This window comes from Triticum urartu, chromosome 3A, assembly GCF_056163025.1.
Source record: "Triticum urartu cultivar PI428250 chromosome 3A, HENAU_Tu73, whole genome shotgun sequence".
NCBI classification, from domain to species: domain Eukaryota; kingdom Viridiplantae; phylum Streptophyta; class Magnoliopsida; order Poales; family Poaceae; genus Triticum; species Triticum urartu.
The window spans coordinates 8,386,815-8,403,704 of record NC_141875.1 but is presented as its reverse complement, the minus strand read 5'-3'; the positions used below and the strand labels follow the sequence as shown (position 1 = coordinate 8,403,704).

The 16,890-nt window shown below is 41.5% G+C and overlaps 1 pseudogene; it reads right to left on the bottom strand.

Moving 5' to 3' along the window:
* Window positions 1-3,326: 3,326 nt before the first annotated feature.
* LOC147977696 (uncharacterized) lies at window positions 3,327-4,469 on the bottom strand (annotated as a pseudogene).
* Window positions 4,470-16,890: the final 12,421 nt, after the last annotated feature.

Here is a 16,890-nt window from a genome sequence, read left to right as displayed (position 1 = left end):
TCAGGAATTAGGCCCGACAAACTCTCGGTCTGGTCCGGATTTTGACCGAGCCCCCGAGCAGGACCGACAAAATGCAGTCACCGGGGCTGCCGTTCCTCGTCGTCGCGGCCACGGGCAACCCCCGAGTGAACCACCGCGTCTCAGAGCACCGCCGCATCGCCATCTTCCGACCTGCACGATGAATTGGTCCAGAACGCCGCCTACACGATGCACATATCTCTCTTCCCCGACCACGGCCGCCGTCTGCCAGCCTTGCTGACGCGATGAAGCTGTGCCGCCCGTGTACGCAGGGCACGAACTGCATCTCCATCTTGCCCGCTAAGTCGGCGGAGACTGTTGAATAAATCCCAAGCCCCTGTCACGTTTTCAGTTAGTTTAGTTAGCACTTTCTTTTTTTCATCAGGTTAGGCTCGGACGCTTTCTTTGTGTTAGCTAGTTTAGCTCGCGGGTCTAACTGCTTGAGCGAGTCTCGTGCCTCGTCGGTCTGCTCGTTGGATGGCACGAATGCTGTGAATCATGACGGCAAAAGTCAGGGGCCACGAAGCCCTGTTTCCCGTTCTGTAAGTCTGAATAAATAGCAAAGAAATACTGTAGAACAGAAAAGCTTCGGAGTGTGTGCAGACTGAAGAGTAAATCACCGATGTCTCTCGTTCGCGTGTGTTCGTTCTCGTGACGGTGTCGGCCGGCGGCGGAGTTCTCCGGGACGAGCTTGATGTAGGTAGAGACGCTACCATAGATGAACTGCATCTTCGTTTACAGCAAGCAGCCGGAGGAGTTGCTCTTCAGGGACAGGGCACGACACGGACGCACGCACAATGGGCACGCTGGGCACACGCGCGGGGCACGGCACGCATGCAGGCGCGGGGCACACGCACAGCTCACGCCCCGCCCCGCCATCGCTCGGTCCCTCGGTCCTGACCGAGCTTTCTCCTCGTCGGTCCGGTTCAGGAAAACAGGCCCGCTGGGCACTTCGGTCCGGACCGGTCGCGGCCGGTCCAAAGCGCGGCTCGGTCAGGGACCGGACCGGCCCGTACCGTGTCCACCCTGAATCAGTACAACTATATGACAGGATACTGGCACTATATATACACGGTATTTGTATATATTTCTTGCTAGAATATTACTAGCAAAATAAATAGTAGAGTGATGGATAAAACAAAGGTAATTCTACATGCCAAAAGGTCTTTCTTATGTAAGTAACTGACCAGCAAGGAGGCTAATAACAAGGTATTTGTTAGGATATCACGGGATCAACCGAATACTTTACTAAATGTCTCTGAGGCATTTTTGTCTTCTTCTAACAATCACAGAAACAAACACAAAATCCAACTATATGTAGTTTAAAACATTCAAGAATCTTTGTCCAAAGCATTCTGGCAACCTGAAATCCAAGTACATAGAGTTTTGAGTGCCTACAAACTGAATGTCACCAATTATTTCACCAATGTATTCGCCATAATAATAAGCATCCAGGTCTAGGAATGCAATATTATTTTTCCTAGCATATGATCCCAAATGCTGATACATGTGGCAGAAATTGGCATGGATCAAGAGAAGAGCTCACAAGCACACGTAAGTAGAAAAAGCAAGACAGGATGAAACTCGACTTGAAATAATACTAGGATAATTAAGCTGAAATTCCCTGGATTAGGTATTCAAAAGCATCCTGCTACATTACATACTTGGCTAGACTAAAGCACGGTAAGTTTTTGAAGAAAACATATAAACACCGCTGACCACATTAATGTGATGCGACAAACTCAGTGACAACTAGCAACTGCAGCAGCCCTTTCTTCATCTGGAGAAAAACCGAAGTGTTCATTTGTTAGTAACCCATTATGAATGAATAGAAAATCAAATAGACGCACCTATGTAACACAGTGTACGGACAAGAGGTTCATACAAACTTATGATCAGCTCAACAACAAAAAATCAACTCAACAATATAGAAAATAGCTATATCATATTATTGGCTACATCTCCTGAGAATACCAATGACAACAAAGTAAAGCCATCAGTTTTTTCACACAAATTTGTTTGGTGGGGGAGGTGAATGATGAGACCGATGTTTCTAATAGTAAATAAATGGACTACAAATAAATTGGTTTCAACTTATAGAATATGAACAAGCAACAAACTCATGGGAGGAGTTTGGGCATACAATATGTGGATCATTTGCATATCATTTATGATGGAACATGAGTCATTTTTACTTAGCATCACAACTATTTTAATTGTTAATTTGTCTATGTTATTTGCATGTATGAATCCCTATAGCCGAACGGGCAGTAGGTTGATGGTGCATGCTACCCACATCGGGCACAAGATATATAATATCAAAAGAAAAAAAATCAAATAATCCGAATTCCACAAACTATATTCAGAAGATCTTCTTAATTACCTGTTGAACCATTTAAGCCCATTAGCACATCAAATCAGACGGTCATCCTAACATTTCAGCTCCATTTTCAGCAGTAGTAGTTGTGCCTATAAGCATAAGTCAGGCAATAAATTCGGCAATAAAGGAAAATGGATAAGAGAAGGCACGTGTGAGACTGTTGCAAAGATGTTCTAATTTGATCGAAATAACTGACTTTTATAGATGTTCTAATTTTTTGTGAGCAATAGATGTGTTATAAGTCACTTGAGACTAGCAATAGATAAACAAAACCACCTCTGTCATAAAATGAAAGGAATATTCATAAAAACATTATATATGGCTATCTCATAATTGATAATATAGCCGGTCAGAAGAAAAAAAAGGCAAGAATACTCATGTAAACTCATTCATCGTCATGCAAAAAAAAATTTATGCCAAAACAACAAACTCTACCAACAAAAAGTGACACTAGGTATTATGTTTCTATTTTAAATAAATGGATGCCGATACAAGAAATTGATCATTTATGTGTTATTACAAATGTAACAATCACATGCAGGAGGGGTCATTAACAAATGACAAAATCACTATTAATTACAGAAAGCATGTATTGAATGGAAGTTGATTTGATGGTGTTAAGATTAATAGCAAGATAAAAAATAACTGATAAAAAGATATAGCTAGCTTCGAGGTTTCAAACGCGTAACAACTAACTTACTAATTTTACATTTGATTTGGTATTTTCGAGGATAGAAGACAACTGTATCAAAAGATAATAGATACTAAAATAGTATGGCTATAAGTTGGTCTATCTAAGCAGAGGGATAATTACTAAGTTTTATTACCAGAAATTGTTTATTAGCTTCAAGTTGTAAGTGAACATTCAAGAGTGACAATAACTAGATGTGAGCGATCATATCCAGAGCATAACTAGATTCGATTACTCCTAAAATATAAAGACCAAGGATGAGCACTCACTTGGTGGATAGAAACTTGTGAAAGGATAACAGTAACTAGCAGAACGGATCCCCTTGAGTTTCTTGGATTGCATTGACTTGAGTTGAACCATATAGACATCGCCGTCCACATATAAAAACATTGCATTGTTGTCCTCATCGTGACCAACAAAATTTCCATGCAGTTCCCTCCTTTTCCTAATTTTAGGAGGGAGCTCAACAATGTTACGCAACACAACCGTCTTCTGCCTCAACCAGATGGCAACACCCTTACAGTCCACCTTTCTTTTCCACATTTGAAGGTTATGGCAAGACAACACGATGAGACCAACAACACCATCCTCTGCCTGGATGATCTGAAAATGGTCGATCAACCTATTATTCCTATAGCGAGGCCCTCTGATCACCTCAAGGTTCTGACTGTCCAAATCAAATTGAAGTATGTTGTCTCGCCCATAGGTAGACGGCCAGTAAATAACATTACCAACAAGGGTGCTAGGACTAGGAGACATATCAAAAATAGTATTTGTAGCCTCTGTTGAGATGATATCACCCCAGATGCCGGTCTCCGAGCAGTAAACACAAGCAATGGGCTGATGATCTAGTTCGGACACCAATACCACCTTGAAAGGGCACGAGTGGCAGCCGTCATGCACATGGCCCTGGCCGCCCGCAGCACACAGCACCGCCCCGTTGAGGCAGGGGTAGCGTTCATTGAACTTGGGAGGAATAGACACTCGGTGCTGCTTGCTAGTGATAGGATCGCACACAACGACCTCATCTCGCTCCTAGTCTTTGACGAGGACGCGGCCGTGGCAGCAACCGAGCACTTTGGTATGCCGGGGGTTGCTGTGGCGTCCAAGGGAGAGGCGCTCCGGCGGGATGCGGTCCAGAGGGTCCAGGACGGAGCGGAACCTGATCTCATGGCCGAGCTCGAAGACTCCAAGGAGAGGTGGCTTCCCGTGGTGGGCGCGGAAGCGGGCGACGAACTTTGGGTCGGTGGCGAGGCGTCCCCACTGCTTGCGTACGGCGGATGCGCGGGGAAGGAAGGAGGGCTCCCGTGGGAGGCGGAGGAGGATCTCCATCAGCAGATCTTCGTCCTTGACAATCCATTCCCATCGTAAATTTCTCATCGCTAAAAACATAATATCTAGGGGTAATTAATACTCGTACTATATTCTCAAAAAAACTGGGGATAATACTTAGCTCAAAAATAAATCTAGGGGTAAGACTCCGTAAACCGGGCGGGGTGGAGGCGATTTTTCCGTCCCGAATAGATCCCGTAAATTCGACCATCCCGGATTTTTTTTTTTGGGATCCAGCATATTACGGACCGTTTCCGCTATATATATGGGAATGGGGCAATTTTTACATGGACCTGAAAAACAAGAAACGGTTGATGGCCGGAGGGAACTTTCAGCTCCCGCCATGGTCTTCCCCGAGCGCGACCTAGCCGGAGCACCTCAACGCCGGCGACCATTGGACCCTTGTTGCGGCCCTGTGAGCTGTCGCGGCCCCGCAAGCTAGTTCCTGCTGCCGCAGCAAGATCGATGAGAATGGCGTCTTGCTGTGAGCTCCAGCGCCGGCACTCTTTCCATCCTGACGAGATCCTCGCGGTGGAAGTTACCGAGACGTATTGCGGTATCCTGTAAACCGATTTTTGTGGGATTGGATATACCGGATCTGTTAGAGATGCTCTAATACTGACATCATTAATCGGACTGCTAACATGAGACTGATAACAAAAATGTCAATCAGGATTTCATGATCAGTTCAGTGAGGAGAAAAGTGTCGCAGGAAATACTCAAGCGGATGGAGATAAATCATTGGAACAGCTGAAAAAGGTATCCAACAGATTGCTATATTTTTAACTACCATTCAAACCACAGTTCTGTCCGCTCTAGAGCAATTTTCTGACATCCACATTGTTCAGTCCATATAGCATTTTTGCACACACTCTCGTCAGATATCCTCCAGGGCACTAGTTGTTTCGGGACGGTGCACGGTAATTTCCTGCTATTAATCGCAATGGGATAAAAGAGATTGACGGTGTCGACATGCTTTCCCATACCACAGCCGCGAATCTTACACAAACAAACATCTAACTCTGCATGATACTGTGTATACGTGGGGGCATGAAACATATAACTCTACATGATATTGGAGTGAACAAGTGTGTGTTTAATTAGCGGGGACTGTGCTGCTTCTACTTCGTGTCCCAGATTTTTTTCCTTGTTCCACCATTCTCTCCTGATGCTATTCATCACCCAGGGTGCAGAATAAGTTATTCTTCACCCGAGGTAATCTTACAATCACTTCATAATTAAATTACATTTGGAATTCAAATAGTTACATTTCTATTGATTCACTACGTAAAATTTTGTATAAGAAAATAAAAATATAGGTCGTAAGACAAGAAAATTAGAAGTTTATGTATATATTACACTATGTTTTTACGTTTGTAATTTTACATAACATAAAATATTTTTTACGGCGATTATATATTTTCTTACGGTCTCTTTTTACGGCAAAAATAAGAAAAACTTACGAAACGTAAACTTACAGTGCATTCATGGTAAAATAGAGGGGGTAAAGAATAACTATTCCTCACCCAGGGTAACGAATAGTCAATCCCTATATATATTCTGATCACGGGATCAGAATAATATTCTGATCACAACCCGAACTTCCCGAGTAACGCGTCTAACCTTCCCCGAGTACTAGGTTGATCTTTAGCTAAAAAGTGTCCAAATGGGGCTTGCGATATACTGTTGGAAAGCTATGAACACCAGTATCATGACCCAAGTTAATGTTTTGGCAAAATGTAAGCGGTTTAAGAGTAGTTTTGAAAACCATTTTTCCTTCGTTCAAAAAACGTGAATCGTATTTTCGATCGCATTTTTAAACCGTTTATCGAAATGAGGCAAATAATATGGCGTTGGAAAGCTGCTGCAAAACCGCTCCTTCCACATGTTGAAATTTTCTCTAATTCCCTATGGTTAAAGCGTAATTTGGAAAATCGTAGAATTTCGTAAACGGAACACCCGAGTTGGAATTTTCGATGTCATTTCTAAACGGCAAATCCAATTGAGGCAAATAATATGGCGTTGAAAAGCTTATGAAAATGCGCTACTTTTTCATGTTAAAAGTTTTTTCTAATTTTGAACGGTTTAAAAGTAATTTAGAAAACGGTACAAGTTCCACCGAGTTCATATTTTCGAGCTAATATTTTAACCGTACATCCAAATGCAGCAAATGATATGGCGTTGGAAAGCTTGAAGAAATTCAAAACTGTTTTGGATATATTGTTTCTCCTAATTCATTACTGTTTTATGTCAGTTTTGAAAATAGCTAAAAACGTATTTTTGCCATAATTTCTACAAACTTTATCGGAATGGGGCAAATAATATACCGCTGAAAAGCTACGGAAAATGCGAAACTTTTTCACGTTGATGGTTTTCTCTGATTCCTAGCCGTTTTTATGTAACTTCGAAAACGGTGAGATCACTTGTTCTGCCTTTATTTCGAAACAGTTTCTTCGAAAATGCACAGCATGAAGAACCTGACCTTCTCGACATGTATACCTGAACTTCACTCTGTTTTTCATGTATTTTTTTTGCCCGCAGCTCTACATCGACTGCTCGTAGCTCTCCATCCACTCACCGGAATTGAGCAAATAATATACCGGCGGAAAGCTGATGTAAACACGCAACTTTCCCGTGTTGATCGTTTTTTCATACTCGCGACTATTTTAAAAGTTTTTCATCTCAAATTCATTCACTATAATAGTCAAACTTCCTGCTGTTTTCATGTTGAACTTCTGTGACGTATTTTCGTTTGTAATTTTCTCATCCATTCGTTAGTGTTACACAAATGATATTCCTTTTGTAGAAATCTCTCTCACAATAAATATTTAAACTTTCTCCGACCGAGGACTTGAAATTACACAAATAATATTACCTGCTGTTTTGAAGTAAATTATAAAATGACGAGATCATGATTTCAGCTTTCATCGTGAATGGAAAAGCACTGCGTGAAGTAATTGGACTTCTCGGGCATGTCTGTTTGAACTTCACTCTGTTTTTGACGTGCTGTTTTTTGCATTGCTTGAAGTAGTTGAATTTCTAGGCATGTCCGTTTGAACTTCACTCTGTTTCAATTTATTGTATTTTTCTTATATGAAATACGCACAATGTAGTACGTGAACTTTCGGTTGTTATCACTTTGACCTTCTCTCTAGTTTGAGATAGTTATTTTAAAACACAAAAAAATACAAAAAGATTATGTATTTTGGACATCTAAATACACAGTAAACTTCTCACACAAGAATTTTTTGAACTTTTCCTCGCCGTGCACTTGAACTTCTAGCAACTTCTTTTTCATTTATGGGTTGTTTTTTTTCGTTTATGGGTTGTTTTTAAAAGTGCAAAAAATGGTGTTGTGTTTTTTTATTTTTTGAACAGGTAAATCCTAGGTTTTACTAAACTCCGAACTTCTCTGTTATTTCAATTTGAACTTCACCTTTTTATATTTTTGAGTAAAGAATTGTATTCGATTTTTATACGAAAAAATTGAACATGGAAATACAAGGTGAACCTCTCTCGCAAGAATTTTTGAACTTCTCCGGACACATCACTTGAACTTCTTTCAACAAACCTTTTAAGCTTTTATTTTTTCTATATTCTACCTGAAATGCATTCCTTGCATTACTTGAACTTCTCGTTGTTTTTACCTTGAACTTCTGTCATGTATTTTTGTTCAACCTCTCTCACAACAACTTTTAAACTTTCTCGGGCCGAGCACTTGAACTTTTAGCAACAAAACTTTAGGCTTTGCATTTTCATTCTTTTTTAATACAAATGCACACCGTATAGTACGTGAACTTCTGGCAGTTATCAGTCTGAACTTCTGAGATCATGTCTTCTGACTTTATCGTAAAAACAGAGTCTCCGAAAATGCACTTCATGAAGAGGTTGAACTTCTAGAGCAGTTGTTTTTAAACTTCACTATGTTTTTCACGTGTTATTTTTTACCCGTAACTCTCAAACCACTTACCGGAATTGAGCAAATGATATACCAATGGAAAGTTGTTGAAAACATGCAACTTTCCCGTGTTGATCAGTTTTTCATACTCGTGATGGTTCAAAAGAATTTTTTGAATACACATAAACGTGTTTTAAATGGTATACATGAAAATTTTAAACCTTTCATCAAAATGTAGCACATAATATACCGTTGGAAGGCTTATGAATAGTAGCAAGTTTTTCATGTAGACATGTGTTACAAATTCGTTGTCGTTTGAGAGCAGTTTTTAAAATGGCAAAACAATGTTGTCTTTTTTTGCCTTTTTTCAACATGTAAATGAACGACAGACGTCTCGCACATGAATTTTGAACTATGCTACGAGGAGCACGTGAACTTCTTGAAACAAACCTTTTAAGGTTTTAGTTTTCTATTCTTATATTCTTATCTCGAAACACATTCTGTGTAGTAGTTGAATTTCCCGTTTGTTTTCACCTTGAACTTTTGTCACATATTTTTGTTCAACCTCTCTCACAAGAATTTTTGAACTTTTCTCGGGTCGAGCACTTGTAGCAACAAAATTTTTAGCCTTTGCTTTTTCTTTTTTTCATACAAATGCACACCATGTAGTACGTGAACTTCTGGAAGTTATCAATCTGATTTGCCCTCGGTTCTGCGAAAATACCTTTTTTATTTGAACTTCATTGTGTATTTTTAGAAATGTGAAAATTGGAGGTTTTTTAGATACATCAAACTTCTTCATTATTTGAAATTGAACTTATTGGTTTTATTCCAATTAAAGTTCTTGGTTTTATTCTCTAGTAACGTTTCTTTTTTTCTAAATCGGGGAGAAAATTGAACATCTTCTTTGCACCCTTGTTTTTGAACTTCACTTACAATTTGTCTATTCTTTAAAATTCTTGGGACATAGTATATGAACTTCTAGATACCCACAATACTCTTGAGTTTTTCCCTCTTAAATCTCTGTTATTTTTTGCACATGGATTTTTTATTGATATTTTCTCATCTTTTGAAGTTTCATGTTTCTCAAAAATGAACTATTGGGTTTTTTTTCTTATCTTTCTGAGTTTCTCTGATTGAACTTCCCGGCTTTTACTACTATTTTTCTTCTCTGAATTTTGTGTGTTTTCATATGTTCTTTGAACTTCCTAGTCGTAGTATATGTGGGCAAGCGCTACGTAACATACATACAAATGAGTACTAGATGGAAGGCTCTTTTTTTGTAACTCACATGACAAGAATGCATGTGAAAAACTGATTCTTTATTTTCATATTGCCAATTGAATATGACTTGAAGCAAGCAAGTAGTTTATGCTTTGTACAGAGAACACATTAACAACAATTCAGAGGAAGACACACGCACTAAGTGCCAGAGAAAGAAATACTTTTTCAATACAATTGATGGTTTCTATCCACCACCCACCGCTATATCCTATCCACACACACACTCTCTCTATATATATATTCTCATTTCTTTAAGCACGAACAGCAACCGTGCTAATCTCTAACAGACATATCTCTTTTGTCATGTTTAACTGCAGCAACAGCGTACCAATAGCAGCCAGAAAACGGCAGTGGCGTCGGGCAGCCACACGGCGCAACAACAACTAGAAATGTCTGACAACAGCAGCTAGCAGCGACATGCATCAACATTGAGCGGCAGGAAGAGAGGAAGCAGAAGCAGCTGGGTCATACGTAGTAGCAGAAAAGAGAGATGTCTAGCGGCACCCACTGGCATCAGTCTATCTACTCCTGTAGTTGTTGCTGGAGCACAAGTTCATGTTTCAGAAAGTGCTCAACGTCTGAAGCAAGAAGAGGAATGGTCAGGGCCGATACATCAGACAGTGCTCCAGCGACATATTGTGAGAATATAATAGAAGCAGGGAGGGGCCTGTGGCAGGGGAGTAGGAGAGCGAAGAGCGGCGCTGACGTTGCAGTTATGGTGGAGCAGGAGGCCGCCAGGCCGTAGTGGAGTGTCTGTAGCACTCGAGGCCAGAGTGGAGCGACGGTAGCGCTGGAGGTTGGCCAAGATGGTCCCGGGGTGGAGCAGCGGTGGTGCGGGGAGCCGGGGACCGACGGGACACAACCAACAGAATTTGTAGCGTCAACGTGATTCCTTCCACCGCGAGATCCATTGAACTTCTACAAATTTTTCAGCGATCTCTGTTTTTCTTCAATACACACAATTGAACTAATGCACGCGGGTAGGTTGAACTGAACTAAAGTGATGGGAGGTAGCGGCAGGGGTGAGCGAGATGGCAGCAGGAGGAAGTGCACTGCGCCGAGGCGTTGGCCGGCGCTGCACAGGGAGGTGCTTGGGAGAGGGGGGACGATGGGCTGCGGTGGCGGAGGGCGCTGGTCGCGCGGCGGAGCTGGAGGAGGAAGCCATGATTGTGGCCTCGCTCCACGCTCCTCGTCCCGAAGCGGTCCATGGACAGGAATCCGGAGGAAGCCGTCCATGTGTGGCTCGCTATGGCCAGACAGTGGAAGCTGGAGGCGGAGCCGGAGGAAGAAGACACCGGATGAGGAAGGGACCGTGGAAGGCAGAGGTTGGGGGCCACGACAACGATGCCGGTGGGAGTGGATCCGGGAGCCGGCGTTGTTGGGTCGGGCGCCGTCGCAGGAGGCCGGCAGATCCTGATCCGCGGGTTGCAGGCGGCGACGGCGGCGGCAGTTGGGTGGCCTGCGGCGGCGGGTGGGGGGAGGGGGGTCGTCGGTGGGTGGTTTGGGGTTGGGATCAAGGTGCGGGAGGTGGGGGACAGATGGTTGGGTTTTTTTTCGGTCGAGTTCGGGAGGGCCTCCGCACGCCCTATATAGGCCTTACGTGATCAGAATAGTTATTCTAATCCTGGGATTAGAATAGTGCTACTATATATATATACATAAACACTATTCTGATCACGGGATTAGAATAATATTCTGATCATAACATGACCTGCCCCGTTAGTAGTACGTTGAACTTCCCTGTTTACTAGGTTGAACTTCCGCCAACATTGCTGAAATGGGGCTTGCGATATACCGTTGGAAAGCTATGGAAACCAGTATCATGACCCAAGTTAAATTTTTGACAAAATGTAAGCGGTTTAAGAGCAGTTTTGAAAACCGTTTTCTCTTCGCACAAAACACGTGAATCGTATTTTCGATCGCATTTCTAAACCGTTTATCGGAATGAGGCATATAATATGGTGTTGAAAGCTGCTGCAAAACCGCTCCTTCCACATGTTGAAAGTTTTCTCTAATTCCCTACGATTAAAGAGTAATTTGAAAAAACGTAAAATTTCGTAAACCGAACAGGTGAGTTCATTTTTTCGATGTCATTTCTAAACGGCAAATCCAATGGAGGCATATGATATGGCATTGGAAAGCTTATGAAAATGCGCTACTTTCTCATCTTGGAAGTTTTTTTCTAATTTTGAATGGTTTAAGAGTAATTTAGAAAATGGTCCAAGTCCTACCGAGTTCGTATTTGAGAGCTAATTTTTTAACCGTGCGTTCGAATGCAGCAAATGATATGGCGTTGGAAAGCTTGAGCAAATGCGAAACTTTTTGGTATGTATTGTTTCTCCCAATTCTTTATGGTTTTAAGTCAGTTTCGAAAATGGCGAAAAACGTATTTTTCGCCGTAATTTCTACAAACTTTATTGGAATTGGGCAAATAATATACCGTTGAAAACTACGGAAAATGCGAAACTTTTTAATGTTGATGGTTTTCTCTGATTCTCAGCCGTTTTCATGTAATTTCGAAAACAGCAGGATCATTCGTTCTGCCTCTATGGCGAAATAGATTCTTCGAAAATGCACCGCGTGAAGAACCTGAACTTCTCGGCGCGTGTACCTGAACTTCACTCTGTTTCTCACGTGATTTTTTTGCTCGTAGGTCTCCATCCACTGCTCGTAACTCTCCATCTACTCCCCGGAATTGAGCAAGTGATATACCGGTGGAAAGCTGCTGTAAGCACATAACTTTCCCGTGTTGATCATTTTTTCATACTCGCGATGGTTTTAAAAGTTTTTCATCTAAAATTCATTCAGCGTAGTAGTTGAACTTCATGCTGTTTTCACGTTGAACTTCTGTGACATATTTTCGTTTGTAATTTTCTCATCCATTCATTAGTGTTACACAAATGATACTCCTTTTGTACAAACCCCTCTCATAATAATTTTTTTAACTTTCTTTGACCGAGGAGTTGCACTTATAACAACAAAACTTTTAGTCTTTGCTTTTTTATTCTTTTTTAATACAAAATGCACACGGTGTAGTACGTGAACTTCTTGCAGTTATTAATCGAACTTCTCTTGGTTACGTGAAAATATCTGAGTTTTTTTATAAATATTTATCTGAATTTCTTAATCCTTTTTTATAAAATTTTGAAGCGCTCTATTTTTTAAAAGTTTAACTTCTTGTTTTTTATTTTTCAACTTCTTGTTTCCAATCTTTAATAACGAGGAAAATCTGAGTTTTCTATAATCATTGAACTTCTTCATCTTTTTAATACGGACTTCCTGATTTTATTCCTTTAATCTTTTTATGAAATTTTCAAGCACTCTATTTTTAAAAGTTGAACTTATTGTTGTTTTATTTTTGAACTTATTTTTTTCATTCTTTAATAACGAGAAAAATCTAAGTTTCCTATAATCATCGCACTTCCCGCTGTTTTCACTTGAACTTCTACCATGTGTTTTTGTTCGTAATTTCTCACCCGTTCATTAGAGTTGCACAACTGATATATAGTGCCGATTGCCTCTCTCACAAGAAGTTTTTGAACTTCCCCGTGCTGAGCACCTGAACTTCTAGCAGTGAAATTTTTATACTTTAACTTTTTATTCTATTTTCTCATATGAAAACACACACCATGCAGCACGTGAACTTCTGGCCATTTTCAATTTGAACTTCTCTGTAAAAAAGTTGTCCTTAACTCCCAAAGCACTCGTCGAATTTGAGCAAATGATAGCATTGGAAAGGATTTTTTTAAAAAAATCATGACTAGTTAAGAGTATTTTTTGAACATGCTATGACTTGTTTTGAACATGCTAAGACTTGTTTTGAGCATATTTTAGTAACGAAAAAAATCTAAGATGTTTTAAATGTCGAACTACTTTATTTAATTGAATTTGAACTTCTCAACATTTTTATGGTTTTATTTTGATTCTTTAGTAACGAGAAAAATCTTAGTATTTTATTCAAACCGAACTTCATCGTTTCTTAAATTTGGACTTCTTGTTTTTTTAGTAATGGGAATAAACCTAGTTTTTAGTAAAATCAAAATGCTTTATTATTTTAATTTTAATTTCGAGAGTTTTTTATGTTAGAAACGGTGAAAATCCTTTTATATTTTACTTTTTCAGATTTAACTTCGTACTTCTTTGCGAAATGAGAAGAATCTGATTTTTTTTGTATACATCGGACCCTCCGTTTCTTTAAAGTGAACGTCTTGGCTTTATTATTTGGTAACATGGATTTTTTTTGTAAATAAACATAGAACCACATCATTTTATAAATTTGAACTTCTAGGTTTTTCATAGAAAAGGAGAAAATCTTTTTTTAAAAAAAATATTTTTTGAATTGCTTTGTTATTTTAATTTGACCTTCTTAAAGTTATTTAAAACCATGAAAAAAATGTTTTCTAGTACATATATTGAATGACTTTGTTATTTTAGTTTGAACTTTTTGGTTATCATTTTTCAGTAGTGGGAAGATCCATGGGATTATTTTCAGTACAAGGATAATATTTTCTTTGAACTCTTTTTTTTTATGAAATTTGAACTTCTGAAGTTAACACTATTATAGTTGAAGCTTTGTTTTTCTTCATGGTATATAACCATCGAACTTCTGTGTTATCTTAATTTGAACTTCTTGGGTTTTATTTTTTATGAACGAAGAAATCCAGGTTTTCTTATAAACACTGAACCGCTCTGGTATGTTAATTGAGCTTCTAGGTTTTTTAGACATATACATATACAGAACTTCTCCCAATAATTCGAAACAACACCATGATGAAGAGAGGTAATAGGGTTGAACTTCCTGGCCATCAATTCATGAACCTTTTCAACTAAATAACTATTTTCCCATTCGAAACAACACCATGACGAAGAGAAGAAATGTGCAATAGTGTAGCAATTTTAGAATGAGAAGGTTGTACACTGGTTCAGCTTCATAACAAACTTGTGTCTTTCTCAACTGAACTTCAGACATATACATATAGAACTTGTGTCTTTGTAAGATTTTTTGAGAGATAAAAAACCGAAACATACATATACAACTGAAGTTCAGACACTAGCCACCTGCACTGCCGTCGTAGTGGAGAGAGAAGGGAGGTCTGGTGCTCGGTCGTTGCGCCGACGGAGCAGAGTGCAGGCGCGCTGGAGGAGGGCGGGCCGTACCAGAGAGCAAGTCGCACCAAAGGGAAGGGCAGGCCGCACCAGAGGGAAGGGTAGGCCGCGCCAGAGCGCAGGGAAGGTAGCACCCGGGCAGAGGGGAGGCGAGGCCACGAATGGGGCCTGTCCTCTGCTACGATGGGCGGAGCTGGTTTTGATCGCCGAAGGGTGGACGAGAAGGCGCCTGTGTCCGGGGCAGAACAACGAGGAGGCGTGCATCGCAGGGGGTCGTCGCGTGAGGAGGAGGTGGGCGACGTCAGGGGCACCCTAGGTAGCAGCGGAGGCGCGACGGCGTACCAGAGGTAGGTGACGGGCTCGCGCGCCGGCGCTTCATGGAAGGAGCCGGCGTCGGGGTCGCACGCCGGTACTTGGTGGCGGCAGGCGGCGGCGGGATCAATCCCGGGCGGATCCAGGGGAAGGAGGCGGTCCGATGGCCGGATCCAGGGGAGGTGGTGTTGCGGCGGTCTGGATCCCGGGGAGGGAGCGGCGGGGCGGCCAGATTTGTGGCTGGTTCTTGGGGAAGGGGAGGGGGCGGCGCGGGAGGTGCGGGACTGGGTGGGGTTTTTTTTTTCTTTGTGGCTTCGCAAGTTCGGGAACGCCTCTTCGGGCCTATATATAGAGAGGTGTGATCTAAATAGTTATTTTGATCCCAGGATTAGAATAGTGCCATCGAATTAGAGATGGCCGGCGGCCAGTGGTGTGTGACTTCGAACACTAGAGCTACTTATAAATTCAGTTTGAATTATGTGGTGTGTGAACTGAAATTTTCTTTTAGTTGCAATGTGTCTTATGTACTACTGTTAGTCCGTTGGAGTTGTTACCACCTATGGGAATGGCTTCTTTCGATTTGTTTGTGCATGTGTGATGCTGAATTGGTGGCTTGCTAGTTTATTTTTATATTTGCGAAGATGAAAACTTTGTATTTATTTACATTCCAACTTACAAAAGCTCACCAAGGTCGTACTCCTTTCCTAACGTCGTGCTTCATGCTCATGGCTTGCCCTCGTTGGTAGTTGTGTACGAATCGAGTCACTTAGATCTTTCTTCGTGCCTCTGTTTCTTCTCTCCATCCATCTCACGAAAGATCACCAAGGTCGTACTCCTTTCCTAATGTCGTACTTCATGCTCGTGGGATCCGGCTGGCACCACTTTTTTTGACAGGGAAGAGAGAAGATGTCCCTAGGTTTGTTTTCTTCCAAAAATGATCCAATGTTCAAAATTTTGTTCAAAAATTGCAAAAATTTTGACTTTTTGAAAACAAATGTTTTCTTATTCAAAATATGGTTTTTGTTTTTGAAAAAAAGTAAAAATCGGAATGTTTCTGCTCCGAAATTTCATAACTTTTCAAAAGATGTTCCCACTTCAAAAGATGTGTGTATGCCTGTTGAACATGAGTCATACAACATTATTAAGTTTTGCTTAATATTGGGCATTATCAAATATTTGTCCCTAGGAGCACTGCTTTGGCCGGCTCGCAGGAAGGAGGGGTGGCGGGGCCTGGAACCATCCAGGCGTCGGCCTCCACTGCGCGTAGTGGAGACCTACATGCGTGTCCCACTACATGGCTTCTTCTGCGAAGCGCTCACCCACTTTGGCCTCTCTGCCCGCATTCTCAACCCAGAATAACCTACTTCAAGAAGCCTGCGGCTATTGACTTCGAGAAGAAGGAGAAGGCTGTCACCGAGAACAAGCAGGCAGGCGAGAATCGCAATGTCATCTTCGCCCGCACCCAGGCCCTGCTCGATGACTTTGTTGTTGGACAGAGGAATCGTTTGCTTATTTAGCTTTCCATAACCTCTCTTGTAGATCAACTCTCAGACACTCTTCAACCTTTGCTTCCTGGGTAGCGTCTTTGGTGTTGTGGCCTCGTGGGGACGAGGCATCAACGTCCCGGTCGGAGAGGAGGAGTACATGGTGGAAGGATGAGATGCTACCGTCAATCGCTAGGTGCTGGCAGGCGCACGTCTCCATGAACCCATTGCTGGGTAGCGTCTTTGGTGTTGTGGCCTCGTGGGGACGAGGCATCGGCCCCTGTGTGCATGTTATCTCCAATTCGGCCTTGACCACACGCGCCTGCTAGTACCGGGCCAGAGGAATCCTTTGCTTTTTTAGCTTTCCATAACCTCTCTGCCTGCA